General features: G+C 40.7%; 1 protein-coding gene across 1 annotated transcript in view; it reads left to right on the forward strand.

The window, feature by feature from the left end:
• Positions 1-17743, forward strand: part of Csgalnact (Chondroitin sulfate N-acetylgalactosaminyltransferase) — a 288310-nt gene that overhangs the window by 118957 nt on the left and 151610 nt on the right. The window contains exon 2 of the mRNA XM_065230454.1: positions 10256-10670. The gene's annotated coding sequence lies outside the window, so the exon portion shown is untranslated. The remainder of the gene's footprint in view (positions 1-10255; positions 10671-17743) is intronic.

The following is a 17743-nucleotide window of genomic DNA, read 5'->3' on the forward strand; positions in this document are numbered from 1 at the left end:
GGTGACCAAAAAGTCAGCTTGACGAAGGACCGCTAGTGGACTGAACAAATATGTTGATCATTTAGTTCTTAACACTTTCCGTTTTTTGAATTGGTGGCCCTGAAAAGGGCCGGTTACTTTTCAAATGGTGGCCACACCAGTGCAAGTCGATGCCGACCGGATGACGGCGTCCTAGTCATTCTTCCTATTGTGGGAAGAATTTCCTCCGATCGATGTGGGTTTTATTATCCTCGTTAATTTTGAACGGACTTCTGATGCTCAGATGTTCTGATTTCTGATTGCTGGTTAGAAGGGATGTTAGTTTTTCATTCTTATTGTTTGATTAACCATATCACATGGTGACAGGTACTATGAATTTTTTTTATATTTGTCGAATCGGTAAACAAGCCCTTTTAACAACCCACAAGCTGATTGATTACAGTTTGTGAGTGGAACAGTCAACTGGATATTTTGACATTTGACTAGCGTAATATCAGAAATAAAAAAAATTCTATGCAATTCTACTAAACATCCAAATAAAAGTTATGTGTTGTGACAAAATACAATAAAGTTGATAAAACATATGAATACGATTGCCAATAGAGAAATGCAGATGAAACCATCCCAAAGATCACAAAAAATTGGTGGGGTTGTGTACAAGACACGACCGCATGGTTTACGTAGACTACGTTAAGCTGTGTAGTGAAATTCTCGTGCGTTTTTCTAGATATTGATTTAAAATACAGTAGAAGTAACCTATGATTTCGGTCCTATGTACATATTTTGGATTTCCTACTTAGCAAAACTTGGTTAAATTCAGGACCTCATAAAAATGCGAATACATATTCTATTTCATTTGGTTCCTAAATTACAATCAGATATGAGTAAGGCTTTCTTCAGGTGATTCATTGAAGCGTCCAACAATGACCGCCATGATGGCTGATATTCCCTATCACTTCAAGATTTCTAGAACATAAATCTTGGACGGTTGTAACATCACTCATGAAATTGAAACTCCTTGTGTACTGGACTGCAACAAACATGAAGTTCCAGTTTCTTTGCTATATGTTTTGCGAGAGCTGATATCTGTACTCTTGAAATTTTTCTATGGTAATGAGATTGATCAGAAATAAGGTTTCCTAAGCGATTCAACTTCAAAACGCACAATTTTACACCAATGTTATGCAACATTTCATAGTTGATCGGGATATCAATTAGCCATGAATCCCTCCTGTTCGCCGCGACAGCCCCTCGTACTGAATACCGCAAAACTCGAACGCTGCGCGCTTGACAGGAACCGCCTTCCTACTGCTGCCACTGCTGCCGCTGCTGTTGTTGAGGCACATTAGCAGCACTGAATTATAGCTTTTGTGATTCATGCAGCACGATGTGCCATCAAATTGTACTTGATTATGAGGACTGGGTTTGGGGAGAACGTTTATTTCATGAAAACAGTGATAAAATTATCACTTTTTATTTGTCCATTTTTAAAAACAGTTTTTTAAGAAAAATTGAAAAAGCGTTTATTGCGCGAAAGGTATTTCCTATCGATTGGTGTAGTTGGATTTTAATTTAATCTATAAATGACAAAGTTATACGCGTTCAAAATCTTACACCTTTTCGTGGCGGTCGCAATTTTAGATTTTCGATTTACCCCCAGTACCTTCCCGTAAGACGTAGTCTACGTCAAAACGGTCTACGTAGTTAATGAACAGCCCCTAACGAGAGTCATATACTAAAAAAAAAAATCATCGGACAGACTCCCGCCATGTGAAAATGTAAATTCACGCTTGAAAGTTAAATTAAAGCACGTTGTAATCCAATTTGCCCTACAGCTGCAATATATTTCGCTCAATGTTGCTATAAATAAAAACAGGATACAATCTCAGCTCTAAGCGAGAAAGAAAGACCCGAACGGTTGGTACAATCCGGAACACGACCCGGTTCGTAATATTTGGAAATTTACCCGCAAATAAAATTATGAAGAATAAATATGCGCGTAATTGTCGAAAGCGACAAATGTACGAGGTGGCGGTAGCGACGACGAGGGGTATTTTTGTATATATATATTTTTTTTCGTTTCCTCTTGACTGCCACAACTTTCAACGCTGCTGCTTGCTTGGGTGGCTGAGCTCGTCACGGTCGAACGGGGTTTAGATAGGGTAGAATGGTGCAAAACGCACCGTTTAAGCAAAATCGTCGATTGGGTTCTTTAAGGGTATTGAGGTAAATGCCTATTCGTAATCTGCATTAAAAATGGAACCCAAACCCAAAATTTCATCAACTTTGGTACACTGGAACTATTTTAAATAAGTACGATTACATTTGCAAAAATCACCTTATTAGCGCCCCTCGGTGTCACTTTGTATGGGAGCGAGCTGTCAGTTTAGTGTCAAACAGTGGAGTTATTATTTTGATTTAAATCTTGATTTAAAAATCGAGACGAAAGTGTGTGGGTTCGAAAAAAATTAAAGTGTTGTGTCCTAGACAGAACCGCAGTATGATGTAGAACCACGCAAAATTGACTATTATACTTTATCTGGTGTTTTGCATATATAACTTTCCGCATTTCGTTTTAGTTAAACGGGAACCAAGTTTCATTCCAGCCTATCGCTGGTTGTGAGAAGGTGATCACGCCTTTATCCGCTGACTTGCTCCTGCTTGCAGTGATGCCACATTTTATTAATTTTCAATCTGTATTTTCATCGCAAATCTTTTTAATCTGCATCTGGTTGACTAAAATCTGTAAAACAAATCTGTATTTTGACAATAAGCCCGAAAATTTAGTGTTGCCAAAAACGAACGGTTTTATTTTTAAATTTAATTTATGGTTTCGATGATTATGAACCACCGTGAGTCATCTTTATCACATAGACGTAATGAATAATTATTCGAATATTTATTATGGTCTTAGTATGGATTTACCTAAATCTTCATTGAGTTCAGTCATAGATCAAAAGGAGTTTGTTCAATGTTTAGAATCGTGAAAAATTACTAAAGTTTGCTTTCGCCGTGATCTACCTTTATCCGCTGACTTAAGGCCCAAGCGCAATGACAGCGGAAACGGAACGGCAGCGGCAGTGGAAAAGCCCGATCTGAGTAACCATACTTGTCGGATTGAAAACAAATTAGAACCAAATCGACATCGGTTAGGCTTCTTAATGTCATTTGTGACAACTGTCAAACTTTCCGTTTCCGTTCCGCTTCCGTCCACATTGCGTTTGTGCCTTTACTCCTGCTTGCAGCAAGACCAAGTGCCACGCGGTCCGAAGCGGTAATGAGTAGAGGCAGTAGTGTAAAGTTTACGTTTATTTTCTGGGTTTTCATGTTTCAACATTTGGTTTAACATTTCAATTGGTTAGCCTTTGGCTCTTCATCTTTGTTCTAGTTAATTGGTTATTCTAATGTGATGATTGCGTTTAGCGCTAATTTACAGGATACCCTTTGTGGGATTGTTTTGGTTTGAATTTAAAAATTTGATAACCTACCTACTTGAGCACCTAACTAGGTTGCCAAATCACGAATGATCTGGTGGTTTGATCGCAGACAGGCGACTCTGAACCTTTCCAGCGTGGAAGTCTTTCGCTCCTCGAGTGTTTGAAGACCGGCCAGGTGATGAATCTCAGAATTACGAGTTCGCGGTGGACTGTTAAGGATCATTCTGAGGATCTTGTTTTGGATCCTCTAAAGCTTTAAGTGGTGGCACTTAGCACAACTCTCCAAGATTGGCATACCATACTCAATAGCCGGCAGAATGATTTGCTTGTGGACAGCAAGCTTGTTTTTGAGTGACAGGGTGGACTTCCTGTTTATCAGAGGGTAGAGCGACCTGATCAAGATGTTACACTTGGTGGATGTCTTGTCCCATGGGATCGGAATAGCAATTTGCTATCGAGGGTGAGACCAAGGTAGACTACTTCACTCGACCATTCAATGGGAGTGCTATCAAGATGGATCTTGACGTTAGCAGGCGGAACAAGCCGAGGTGAATTCGAGTGTGGAAACAGAATGGTTTGTGTTTTAGCTGCGTTGATACAAATCTCTTCCAGATCTTAAAATAGTCGGACAAAACATCCAGGCCTGATTGTAGTTTACTCGTCAGAGCACGGATCACTCGACCCTTATAGATGATGGAGGTGTCATCTGCGAACATAGACAGGATACCACCACCCGGCAGGGGAGGAACGTCTGACGTGAAAACGTTGAATAGGATAGGCCCAAGCAGGCTGCCCTGAGGGACCCCTGCATCAACGTTGAACGTATCAGAGGGGACATTGTTCAAGTAGACCTGGAATGATCTGCCCGACAAGTAGTTTTTGATGATCTTCACGAGGTAGATCGGAAAGTTGTATCGATGCAGCTTGTACACTAGACCATCATGCCAGACATTGTCGAACGCCTTCTCGACGTCCAACAGTGCCATGGCAGATGTATTGGAAACGGACTTGTTCCGCTTGATGATGTTAGTAACCCGTGCGAGTTGGTGGATGGTAGAGTGGCCTTTCCTAAACCCGAATTGCTCTTTGAGAAAGATGTTATTATCATTTGAAAACACCAGCAGACGGCTGAGTATCAATTTTTCGAATAGCTTCGAGATGGAGGACAAGAGGCTGATGGGGCGATAGCTTTTAGCACTTGTATGATCTTTGCCAGGCTTGTGTATTGGAATCACTTTGGCCAACTTCCAGCATGCAGGGAAGTAGCCAAGCTCCAAACATTTGTTGAAGATAACGGTAAGATGGTTGAAGAAGTCAATAGTCAAGTTTTTCGACTCGAGGTTGACTACACCATCCATACCCGCAGCCTTCATGTTTTTAGTACTTCTAATAGCTGCTATCACCTCATCAGCCGATATTCTACTATGATCATGCACTACTACGGGGGTGTCAGCGACTCTAGACATTGCCTCCAGTACGGCAGGCCCATGGGGGCTCACCATGGTTTGGCCAAGATTATGTGAAATCACCAAATGTTGACCAAGAGCATTGGCCTTTTCAACCGGGGTTATGAGTAGGGATGGGTCTAAGTTCTGGTCAACAGAGGAAAGCGGAGGGATCGGTCTCGACCTACTTTTCAAAATTTTGGTCGTCTTCCAAGATGGTTTTGCACAATCTGGGAGAGAGCGAATTTTGTTGGTAAAGTCGTTATTTCTGAGTTCCACCATCCTGGCCTGGATAATTTTGATTAGCCTATTGACATTGGTCTTCAAACCCAGAACGCTGGAACTGCCTACGAATGATGTTACGGAGCCTGATAAGATCTTTGGTTGGGCTGTCAAGGTTCAGAGTATGATTCACCTGTCTGGATGCTGGTACGTGTTGCTCCCTGGCACGGGATATCGCCTCTTCGATGGCTTGCAGACAGTGATCGACTTCTTCGTACGACTCCGGTAAGACGTCGTAATCGATTGATGTGTCCACACAGCGCTGATACTGCTGCCAGTTGACACGATGGTAATTTCGCCGGGAAACTTGAAACCTATTGGCCGAGGAGATGTTATCACTAATGTTGCTGCTGAAGATGTCGATGGTGGCATGAGCTCCGGATCGACTCAACCGAGTGGGAGTGTCCGGACACAGAATGTTGTAGTGGGCTTGCTGCAGATCGTTGTATAATATTGTGCCGTTCTGATTTCGCCGACTAAAGGGCGAACACGAAATTATTGCGACACATTCAACAGGGCATAACTTTTTTACCATTGGGTAAAAATCAACCAAATTTTGCACACTTTCTCATTGATGTGTATTGTGTACATGCTGTCAAACTCGAAGTCGTGTTTTTCGATTCAACGAAAATGGAGGTGAACCAACGCGAGTTGAGAGAACAAATTCTTTCCAAACACCTGGAATTTCCTGACCTGTCGCACCGGCAGTTGGGAAAAATGTTGAACATTCACCATTCAACCGTCTCCAGAGTGTTGAAGCGGTTCCAGGAGCGGTTGACGTTGGACCACGGCAAAGGAGCTGGAAGAAAACCGGGACCGGAGAAAAAAAGACGGAGGGAAAGGTGAAGCGGATGATTAAAGCAAATCCCAACGTCTCAAGCCGTGATTTGGCTAAAAAGATCGGCATGTCGCAGAGCTACGTCCAGAATGCAAAGAAGAGAGCTGGACTACATACATACAAGGTACAGAACTTCCCAAACCGCGATGAGCGGCAACAATCGACGGCTAAAACTCGGGCACGGAAGCTCTACGAGAAGATGCTGACAAAATATGGCTGCTGTGTGATGGACGACGAAACGTATATAAAAGCCGATTTTAAGCAAATTCCGGGGTTGGAGTTTTTCACCGGCAAGAGCAAGTTCGATGTGGACGACAAATTTAAGAAGAAGAAAATGTCGAAGTTCGCCTTCAAATATCTCATTTGGCAGGCCATCTGCTCTTGCGGACTGAGGAGTGAGCCTTTCGTGACAAAGGGCACAGTAAATGGCGAGATCTACAAATCTGAATGCCTCGAGAAGCGCCTTTTGCCGTTCTTGCAGCAGCACGACGAAGCTCCGTTATTTTGGCCAGATTTGAAAGTGTCCTGGAGTGGTATGAGGCCTATTCTGTCCATTTTGTTCCAAAGGACATCCGCCAAACTGTCCGGAGCTGCGCCCGGTGGAGCAGTACTGGGCAATAATGAAGCGGGAACTTCGGAAGAGCAAGAAGACAGTCAAAGACGAGAAGGACATGTTAAGAAAATGGAAAAAAAAACTGAGAAACTGGTACCGGATGACACTGTAAAGACTTTGATCGAGGGCATCAAGCGAAAATGCGTTCAATTTTACACTCAAGGCTACATCGATTAACTTTTCTTTTGATTTTTGAAGTAAATATATGTATGAAACTACCCTAAAATTTTGGTTTGATTCTAAATATTATAAGAAAATTGGCATGACATTTTCGGTGTCGCAATAATTTCGTGTTCACCCTTTATTGCCCCAGGCTTGATGCTTGGTGTTCAGGTCGCCAGCGATGACGAAATTTTGCCGCCGTCGCGTTAGCTTGATGATGTCTCTTCTGTCTGCGGCCGAGCCGTCCCTAATGTTGGCTTGCTTGGGGCAGTAGACCGCGAGGATGGTGATTGGACCAAGCGATGTGCTCACCTCAATGCCGATGGCTTCGATAATTTTCAGCTGGAAGCTTGGTAGAAGCCGGCAGCTGATGTTCCGTCTCGCAGCGATGGCCACTCCCCTCCCCCGGAGCTGGTGCGGTCAAGCCTTACGAGCCGAAAGTCGGGAAGGAATACGTTCAGCTCGGGCTTCAAGTGAGTCTCGGTGATGACGGCTATGTCGATGTACCGTTCGTTGAGAAAGTCAACAAACTCGATGTTTTTGCTCTTCAAGGAGCAAGCATTCCAATTTACGATCTTGATGGCTTCACGGTCCATACTTAGTGACAAGGGACAGGGCAGCATGTAGCTGTTCAAATCGAATCTTGCAGGTGCGCATGATGATGATGATGACTTCGGCCACGAGCGTCACAAGTTCCTCCGAGGTGAACGGAGAATCGTCGACAGGTTCACCTGAGACAGCACCAGCGTATGATAAACCAGGGGAGGTGGATGAACCTGGAATTGGCTGGGCCGCAGCAGCAGCGAGACGATGATGAACTGTCCGACTGTTGGGAACCATTTGGATACTCGCAAGGTTGGCTTGTTGGTTGTTGAGCGGAAGCGAGGCTAGGTTCGGAACATGTCGACGGGGCTGGAGAGCTGGGTACTGGACTTCCGTGAGTACAGGAGGCGAACGATGATTACGGAGGCGATCGACCTGGTTGTTGATTGTAGCCTTCCGACGGATATTAATGAACTCCACTCGCTTGGGACATCCGCGATTGGAGGCTTGGTGGTTTCCACCGCAGTTGACACACATTGGCTTTATGTCATCAACTTGCTCACAGGACGCAGTTGAATGAGTTCCAGCACACTTGCCGCAGTTTGTCTTCATGTGGCAGTTTTTGGTGCCATGGCCATATGAAAGGCATTTCATACACAGCGTTACATCACGATGTTGGGGTTTGTAATGCTCCCAACTGGTGATGACCTGAAACAGGTCCCGGATTTTGGATCTCAGAGCCGCAAGACTGGTGGATCCCTTCGTGAAGTGCACCAGGAACAACTGGTCACGGAAGCTGGTATTGTTGATGGAACGCTGGTTCATCTGGAACACGGCCTCAGGTTGGAGCCCAAACCGCTCTAGCTCGGACTTCACCGCAGCCGCCTCGAACGACGGTAATGCACGCAAAACCGCCTTCAGTGGCTTGCTCGATGGCAGATCATGCGTGAAGAAGTCCATGTTGTTTTCCTTCAGGAAACATCCTATTTGTTTGTACTCCTTCAGGCTGGAGCACATGATTTTGGTACCGATGCTTGCTTGAAGCGAGGCAGCAGCTTGTGTTTTGCCAGTTCGGCACCTAGCTTGGCAACATCCTTCACCGGTTCGAATTTGCTCTTTTCTTGCAATGGGAGCAACGTCACCATCGCCATTTTCTTCCGGGAGTACTGCACTGGTTGGCTTGCAGTACTCGTTTTCCGGCGTCATCCTGCGGCGCGCTGGGCTTGATTAGCACCTTCGTTGAAGGGCCCGCTGCTGTCTCATTGGCACGTTAACGCACCATTTGATTCGTATTTGCAAGTTCAAGTAAACTTGCCAGAACGCGAGAAGGTGACGACACTTCCACGGCGCAACGCGACAGCCCAACACGAAACAAAATCGAACCGAGATCTCGAGCGAAAAATACGGACTGAACAACTGAACAGTCGAGCAAAGAAAATCTGATGAGTAGAGGTACGACAGCAGCGCTGTTTTATATCTTATCAGGTTCACGCAGAACGATGTGCAACCAAGTGGAACTCGATTATGACGACTGGGTTTGGAAAAAACCAAATGTTTTTTGATGGTAAATTATTCCAGCAGATTTGTAATGTAATATCCTATCGAATGGTGTATTAGAATTTTATTTTCATCTATAAATGTCAAAGTTACAAGCGTTCAAACCTAACACTATTTCGCCACACTTTTTTTTATTTGCACCCCAGTATAGTCGACAAAGACGTAGTTCCATAGAGGTAACTCTAAGACTAGAAGGTCCCGAAATAACGTGCTCAACTTTTTGGCTCAGCTCTGGTACTCTCTTCGGTCCCAAGCTAATCGATTCACCCCTCGAAACATAGGAAAAACCAATAACCCCTCATTTTATCTGTCAAACTTTCATAGCGAATCAAAACAAACATTGCGTAGTACTAGAATTTCGACTAGAATGGGGTACGTTAATCGTTTGCTTGGGACCAATAGGCTAGTCAAGTAGTGAGCCAATTTAAAATCGTTAGTTTCGTATTGATTGTTGGTAGTTCTACGTCAAAATATCGCTGTGCTCAGAAAGCGAAGCTGTTTCATATTATATATAAAAACCGATGTATTTTTCAAAATTAAAAAACCCAATTGCGTATGAAAGTTAACATCAAGGAGAAAGTAATTGAGTATGGTTCATTACTCGGTTCATTACAATATTTTCTACGAAGATTGAAGAGCTCCAAAACGATGATTTTTTGCTTGATTGTTTTGCCGTTGATCTTATTTTCTATACTAAGTATCAATGCTACTGACTCCAGGGAGGTAGTTCCCACACCTGGACCCTACCCATCAACTCAAGGACCGGGGACCAACGGCTTTACTTCCCTACCGAAGGAAGGCGTGATCAGAGGTGTTATGCCTCAGAAAAACCGTTGAATTCGTTCTATTCTTTTGTAGTTGATGACTAACAACTTTGTCGTGTTTTTCACAAAATAATTTGTTTTTTTTTTAAGAATCAGTAAATATCAATCATATATTTCATGATCAGAATTTATTTGAGATCGAAACAAGTACAGTCCGTTACCCGGCATCTTATCGCTGTTTTTCTACAAATAGAAATTTTACCCCAGGGGTACATTATGGGCTGTTCTCCCCTATATTTATATTTAAGTTTAAATTTCAATTGCAAGTGGTTTCCATGGAAAATTCCCAAAAAAAAATCTCACGACAAAACCCCCCCCCCTCCCCCCCGTTTTTGGGGAAAGCAACTGTGACAGTTGAAATATGGAACTCGACGATTGCGTGTCCCCATTGGGAGATAAGACATCGCCTGTTTACTGTCAGTGTTTACTGTTTGAACGATGGGTGCGGGAGTGAGCGTAGGGTGGGGAAAACAAACAACCCTGCAGGCGCTGGGCGCAGGAGGCCGTACAGAATGGCGTCGGAAACTAACTGACTTGTAATAATAATTATTATTTTTATGTTTTCCCCCCAACAGATTCTTCTGGGCCTGACGGAGCGGTACCTTCCGTCACAGTGGCGGTGGAGGAAATGGTGTGCAAATATTAATAACAAAAGTGCGTAACTGAATAACTGACGGCGGAAAAGGTCTGCCGATAAAAGGTGAAAATTTGTGAGCTTGCCGGGGTTGTTTGGTAAAAAGAACACAGGAGGAATATTGTTCCTGGAGTTTTCGGAGCAAAGGATCCCATTGTCGGTGGTTGCGTTTCGTGGAAAATCAAGTGAGCGAAGTGAATAAAACGGTACCACCTGAATGATGAAGGTCGTAATGAACCGGTAAATAGCCTGTGGCCTGTGGAAAAAGTTGTGCGAGAAGAGTTGGAAAAAGTTTATTTTGGTGAAATGCTGAACTGGCGCGGATAACATCTTGGATAACATCTTCTTCAGCCAGGGTAAGTAAACCTTTTGCTTAAATTAACTTTCCATCTACCGAAGCATTGAAGCAAAATTCAATGAAAAAACGGGATATCTGTTCCACTGCTTTGCATCGCAAGAATGAGAAAAGGAAACTAGCATAAGCCGGATTTCTGCATTCAACACGCTAATAGCAGAGTATCCTGTTTCGCACACATTGAGAAGTCTTCTCTCGCTTTGCTGCAAATCGCAGCAAGCAGCGTGACAGCGTGACAACATGAGCGAAAAAAAAAATAAGCTATAAAGATGAGTAAAAGGAAGTGAAAACTTTGTCGATATTTTCCGCAATTTTATGCAAAGCAGATTCCCCCTGGCTCCTCACAGGGCTTCACTTTCTTTTCTTAGAATGATAGCAGGCAGGACGAAAAGAACTTTTCATCACTTCATTGAGAAACAGCGACGGGATATCCCGTGGAATTCGGTGTGCTGTTCCGGCGAGGACAGGGACCTTGCTACAGGAAATGTTCTTAGATATGGCTTGTTATTTTTGTTGGGTAAATGATGACACGCTGGGAAATTTGAGCGTATTTTTAAGGTGGAAAATTATCCCTTTTTCAAGCGATGAAAGTCAGCCGCAAGTTGTCAAATAAACGTGTTTAAAAATTTACAGTTTAAGATCTAAATTTTTTCAATAGTGCCAGGAAGCATAAAACAAGCACGGGTAAGTAGGTAACCGTGTTTCTCAAGACGAACCGAGAGTGAGGAACCGGAGTTTACCTTCTCGCTTTGCCATGCTTTCTTGACTGATTATTTACGAGAGCCTTTGTGGAAGTTGAAGTAGAGGATAGGAATCGCTTTAGTCGCACTATTTCAATATGTATGAGGGTGGTGGACTGAGAATGGTGGATGTTTCAGAGTGCAGCTTGACGTTGTGACAAGGATGATGACGATGGCCTTAGGTACTTGATAATAGAGTGTGAAGAGATTTTTTAAGTTTAAACTTATAAGACGTTTTAAAGGATTTCTAGAATTAACTTGCGTGTATACGATGTGCCATTGAAATAGGGTTACGGGATGTAATGTCAGCCTAGCCCCTCACTTCGGCCTATCAAGCAAATAACTTTGTACTTTAATAAAATAAATTATGAAAAACTAATATGTACCACATCGGCTGCAAAATTCTAATCCCTCTAATCTAATACCAATTGATTGCCTATTATTGGGACAAATTTTGAACATGTATTGCTCTTTTTCAAATACAAAGTTTAGTAAACTTAAGTTAATTTCGATTTCTAGGCGCCATGATCTTGCTGTATTATTGCACTATCGAAAATCTACGCTTCGGGGGTCATCAAAAAAGCTGATATTTGCATGAATTGAATAGACTTACCTTTTTGTAACATGCTAGCCAAATCAATCAATATCACAGTTTTCATTCTTATTACAAATTTAGAAGATTTCACGCTTTTAGTGCTTTGTAACTATTCACCGAACTTTAGGGACATAATATTGAGACGTGTTCCTAATTATGGCCTACGAACTTTATTTGATAACTTTGTTTTGGTATTGGTGGAACCATTCGCGTTGACGATGACTCATATGCAGCTCTTCACTCCTATAGGAAAATGCCATAAGCAAATGTCGAATTTCGTGGAACATTTTTATCCTTTCACTCCACTGCAAAATCCCTTAGGAAAAATGTTAATCTTTGCGTGAAAAGAGGGGTCGACTCGGTACACACGCTATTTCTAAGCAACCCAAATTTGAGAAGGATCTACTCATATTTGTCAAAAGTAGGACACTCCAAATTACACACTTCAAAATAACTAATTTAACACGTGACGGAATCCATCTTTGACATAAAGGATAAAACGTAAACAAACATGTCATGTAAAATTAAGGGCTCCGAGATTGAACAGTTCGTTACTCGACGAAAAATACGTTTGATTGAACTGAATTTTGCGCCCAAATTTATGTCAAAATTGACGCTCGTATATGTCAATCTCTGAGCACCTAGATTTACATAAATTTTTCTTAGTGTGTAGGTAAACAAAGTTTAGACGAACAACATGACGAATGGAAAACATCGACCTGAATCCGAACGAAGTTGTTCATTTGTCATCTTGTCAGTTCCAACTTTGTTTGTTCAATTTAGTGTAGTGTAGGATATGAGTAGATCCTACTCAAATTGGGGTTGTTTAGAAATAGCGTACAGTCAATCCTCCCATCAAAAACAAAGTTAACGGCAAATGAGGCCAACTCATACCGTTTACTCAAACTCGCAAAAGCATAGGTAGGGTTGCCAGTGACTTTTCATTTTGAAATTCCCGGTTTTTTCCCGGTTTTCCCGGTTCAAATCTTAAAAATTTCCCGGTTGTTGATATTCAACAAAAAACGAAATTGTACGCATTTTTTAAAACGTGGCCAACTGTAAATTCTCAGTGGTTATTTGTGGGAAAAATGAAAGCCAAATTACAGAAAGTGTATAGTTTTCTAAAGCTATAGGAAAAATTCAACTCTATGAGTCACTTAATGTATTCAAAACAATTTATTGATCTTTCGAGATACTTTGATAAATTGAATTCTATCACTTTTTATGATCGATACATCTTATGATTTCAAAACCCTAGAATTTATTGAGTGACAGAGATTAAGGTCACTGGGCCAAATGCTTTCTGGATGAATAGGTTATATAATAGGTGAATTTTGAAAAATAAGATATTTAATTTAAAAAAAAATTATTCAGAAAAATGAACTTGGTACAAATGATATATAGAGCAAATTGATAGTGATATCGGATAAAGAAGAAGTGTATTCACTGGAAGATTATTTACTTAAAAGATAGATTCGCAAGATTCTGGGGCTTTGAAATTTATGTGGGTCTTAAAATAGAACTTTTCTTCAAAATTTGGGATTAATAACAATCTTTGTGATGCAAGATTTGAAGAAAAAATAGTTAAAGTTGTGAGAGTTTAAAAAATTTCCAAGATCACAGATTAGAAAAAAAAATATCATTTTTATTAAATAGTGGTGCAGTCATAATTGTCAAGGCTTTGAGACTTGGAAGTATTTTAAGAGTTAAAACAAATTACAGGCCAATCGATAGAATCTTGCGGACAAACCCTGGAATTTTCAGTAAAATTTAAAAGTATTCAAAGTGTTGATTTCAAAAAACTATTGTGGAGGATTCCACAAAGTTTTCGAAGGAGAAGTTCAGAGCAGAAATCCAGAATTATTGTGACATGAAGTCCATAGAAATTGTTAGAAAAATTTGTAGGGATTTCTGTGGAGAAATTGCAAGTTCTAAAACAAATTTTTAGGCAATTTTTGTAGAATCCCAAGAGAATAATAATGAGAATTCAACAAGAAACAGAGTTCTAAGAGTGTCCTGGCTATAATTTCAAACCCTAGTGTGAATGATTCATCAAAGAGCTCCAACAAAATTTATTGCAAAAAAATTGCTAATAATTAGAAAGAAATTCTTCAAAATACTCCAAGGGGTTTCTGAATAATTCCAAATTTCGAAAAATTTATGCTAGAGTTAAAAGAAAATTTTGAAAAGGATTTCAATGAAATCAAAGTCTCAGAATAGGTTTAAGGGAATTCTAAGACGGATTCCAAACAGTTTCTTAGTAGGGGCTTCAAGGAAATTCCAAAAAAAGAATTCAATGGTAATTATTACGCAGAGTGTTTTCTGGTTAATTTTAAAAGAATTCTATAATAATTCAGAGCAGAATTCTAAGTTCATTCTGAAATTCATATCATGAGAGTTTTTAATAAAATTAAAACTCGGGAAAAGAATAGTTCAGTTTCAGATATTACAAATATTTGTTTCTTAAGTCCAACATCTTCAATATTTCGTTTTAAGGCCCATGCACTTTAAATCTGAAATTGAATCGCAAAAATCAATTTGAAATATTCTTCTTCTTCTTCCTCGCTTTTCAAGCTTATTGCGTATGGCATATTAGCTTTTTGCGTGCTTTCAACTTAGTGTTCTAGATGCACTTCCACAGTTATTAATTGAGAGCTTTCGATGCCTGTACCATTTTTGCATTGGTATAATTGTGTGGCAAGTCCAATCATACTTCTATGCCCAGGGAAGTCGAGACATTTTCCAACCCGAAAAATTCCTAGACCGGACCGGGAATCGAACCCAGCCACCTCCAGCATGGTCTTGCTTTGTAGCTGTGCCTTTACCGACTGAGCTAAGGGAAAATTTGAAATATTGCTGAGTGATTAAATTCTAAAAATAATAAGGCGGGAATCTGAAGAAAATTATGCAGCAAATAGAGAAACACATTAATTTGGTAAAAAAAATCACTCTGTTTTAATGGTTTATGCTGAAATTCTGGTGTGAAAATTAATTCATATAGTGTAATTAATTAATTTTTCCCGGTTTTCCCTGTTACTTTTCAAAATCCCGCATATTTCCCGGTTTTCCTGGTTTGCTGGCCACCCTGCATAGGTCACTTTTATCAAATATGAGTGAATGTCATTCATATAGTGACATTTACTCATATTTGAGTGGGATTAACTCATATTTGAGTAAAAATTTACTTATTCTATAAGTAAATCACGTTTTTGCTAATTTGAGTGAACGCGATTCAAATATGAGTTAAATTAAATAACCGTTTAAGCCCTTCCAAAAACAATCAAACTGAACAATGCATTGTAAGTACCTAACATTGATCGATTCTCCTCGTCGACTTTCTCTTTCGTTAATAACTTGGCTACAAAGCCGTTTCTAGTCATATTCGCCGTATTAGATGCTAGATAATAGCATCTTATATCGAACTATGTATTGACAATAGTTGGAAGGGCCTATACATGCAAAGAGAAAATCTGTCTAATACTTGACTTGACAGTTCGTTATATGTGTGTTCGTGAGATGATCTTTTTTTTTCTTTTTTTTTTCCTTTTGTTTAACGTCGGTCTCTGTTCCGCAATCTATTTAGTGCCAATCACCGACGGACATCGATTGCCATCCATTGACGGCAACCGAATGTGCAGGAAGGCAGCTTCCACACCTGCGTAGGATATCGCACCCATTCACAAGACACATGGGCCGGGACCAACGGCTTTACTTCCGTTCCGAAGGAAGACGTGACCAGAGATTTTTAAGCCTCAGAAAAATCCCACCGACCTCGGCTGGGATAGAACCCAGACCCATTGGGGTGTTAGAAAGCAGTCACGCTTACCACTACACCACCGGCGCCGGCTATCGTGAGATGCTCTATTTGGCTTTATTTTTATTCTAAAAGCAACGTGATCAACAGATTATTATTTTAACTGTTTAGAAACGATACATTTTGCAATACTATTTTTAATGTAGTCAGTGAATAATAACGTTGAAATTTCAGTAGAAACCGTCAAATCATAATTTTACTTTTAATTTCATGCTACAATATTGACATGTTACGATTTTCCTCCATGACATAATCAATGAGTGTTACATTGGACGTTTTGTTCTACATGATACTACCCTTAGTAGATTCCCTTTCACAGTTTTCAGAGTAGAAAACCCATATTGATCCACCGGGCAGGTGAATAGAACCTTTGTTACACAGTTTAATCTCGTTTTTGACATTATCCATAGATAGACGAGGCCTTTTCTTGGCTTACAACTGGAGCTTTATGACTTTATACTTATTCTGCTTTATTGTGCTTTACATACTTTATGCACAATCTTATTATATACAATCTTATTATTTACAATAATATTTGACGAACCAATTAAGTTAAATAATCAGTCAGCCCGATTCTCTTCATCGATTTTCAAAACAAACTGCAAATGAATTTCCCATTCAGGGCGTTGATTCAGGCGCAACCTAACTATAGTCGCTATATTTATAGTCTGGCGGATAGAATTTCGATCTATAAAAAAGCGGAACCAATTCAATATATTGTAGACCAAAAATTGAAAACGTACTATCAAGTTTAATAAACAAAACGTTGATTATGCTTTCCTCGCCGATCGAACGCATCATTGGATAGGGGAAATTTTCTCCAAAGATGGTGTTAGTTTGCGTAGGCGAGGCTTAAGTCACGAGAAAACGGCTTCCGGAAGTTTTATTCGTAATAGCTGATGTGCTCTTTTCTGTTGTTGGTAGTGAATTGACAGCTCAATTGGTCAAACAGCTATTTGACAGCTCAATTGGTTCCCGAGATTCACTCTGCCAGGCAATGAATATAGCGACTTTACGGCTAACATCATCTTACGTTGAACTGTCCTGTGAGCTTAGCGAGAAATTCGTTTATGTTGCCGTGGTAAATCAAAGAGAGAGGCCGAGGATAGGCACTTTTCAAATGTTCCGCGAGAATACAGAGTACAATTCGAAAAAAATGTGGCACCATAGCCTTCGGCACGGTCAGAGTTTCCAGGTTTGTTTCACGATGTAGCAGTTCCAATAGCGATTTTTTAAAATGAGTGTGATGTATAGACCAAGGTTTAAAGCGCCAGTAACCCCCCAGCTGGACAAACCCGCTGCACACGGCCAACGGGATCAACCCAAATTTGATTTTACTTTACTCATAAGTCATAAATCACAAAAAGTGCAGGAATTCAGAAAAATTTTCTTCATGTTTTTTTCAGAATGCCAGAAAACGATAACACTAACGATTGGATTTTCTCGGTCTATTGGTACTACTACTAGACTGTGTAAAATTTTCGTAAATTTTCCTCATTTTCCAGCAGATTATTGAGGTTTTTATTTAGGTTGATCTCATCGGTCATGCACAAATTTGAAGAGACAACATCTGACTGGTGGAATACGTAGGGTAGGATGGTTCAAATCGCACCCCTGGGGTAAAATGGCCCTGTTTTTCATAGCTTTCCGATTGTCAATTCGTGAATTTAACCATCATTGCTAGTTCAGTGCTTGAACTAACTTTCTGGCACATGCTATTTCCAAAATTAGTAATCGGAAATCAACGAAAAACTGCACGGGGCCGTTTTACCCCAGGGGTGCATTATGGGCTATTATCCCCTACATTCCACGATTTTGCGTACGATTTTTTCTTCTGATGATAACGCCTAAACTGAACATAAAGCCTTCCTCTGACATCAGGCAGTCCGGATGACCCAAGGAATAACCGAAGTAACAATCATGTA

Source organism: Ochlerotatus camptorhynchus, unplaced genomic scaffold, assembly GCF_037179485.1.
Source record: "Ochlerotatus camptorhynchus isolate MF236.1 unplaced genomic scaffold, CSIRO-AGI_Acam_v1.1 ptg000330l, whole genome shotgun sequence".
Classification (NCBI taxonomy): Eukaryota; Metazoa; Arthropoda; class Insecta; order Diptera; family Culicidae; genus Ochlerotatus; species Ochlerotatus camptorhynchus.